Here is a 902-nt window from a genome sequence, read left to right as displayed (position 1 = left end):
TGCCAGATGTCCAGCCTGATGTGGAGGTTGGGCCATCCACCGAACCTGTCCTGCAGCTTGCACTGCCCCGCTTCCACACAGCAACCAGTGTCCACATACAGCAGCACAGGGGGAGCCACACCCGCCTGCCTGTACCTGCTGATGACACCTGACACCATGGGGTCCAGACCTGGTCCCTCCTGGGCAGTCAGGACACTGATGAGGACCTGGCCAACCTCGTTGCTGATGGAGGACAGCCACTGTGCAGTGCCCTTGGCTGTGCCTGCCAGCTTCCTCGTGATCTGAAATGACAAAGAATATACACTCAAAACATGAATAACACATGAATAACACAAGTGCACAACAGTTAACACACCAATAAAAGTGTTACCCAACTTCTTATTACCTTCTTCGTTGAGTCCATTTTTAAAATGGACCCAAACGTTGAGGTGATGCTGGCCTTAATGTGGTCCATGCAGCTGATGATGTCCCGACCGTATACAGACAGCAGCCACCTACTGGTGGGTACATCGATGGGCTCCAGGGGGTCCTGGCACACAACTGGGAAGAGGCTGGGATGGTCAACAAAGTCGGCGCACTCCCCCAGGTAGTGGGACAGGCAGTCCAGCCACTCCTCTCCGTGGTTCTCCTTCAGCTGCTTCGCCAGTCGTGTCAAGCTGTTCCCCAGGGTCCTCTCCCGCATCATACGTATGACACTAATGTCACACGCGTACCTTTGTATAGAAATAAAAAAGAGATTTGTATAAGTGATTCATTCCATGTCTTTTTCAAAACACCCTAAGAAGATTAATCATATTATGCATATTTTATTAGAATATTCAATATAAGGCCTGTAGATTGGAACTCACTTGCGCGTCAGGATAAGCCGGAACATCCTGCGGCGGGGCAGGTCCAGCTGCTCC

This window comes from Amia ocellicauda, chromosome 19 (genome assembly GCF_036373705.1).
Source record: "Amia ocellicauda isolate fAmiCal2 chromosome 19, fAmiCal2.hap1, whole genome shotgun sequence".
NCBI classification, from domain to species: Eukaryota; Metazoa; Chordata; class Actinopteri; order Amiiformes; family Amiidae; genus Amia; species Amia ocellicauda.
This window is presented reverse-complemented; position numbering follows the sequence as displayed.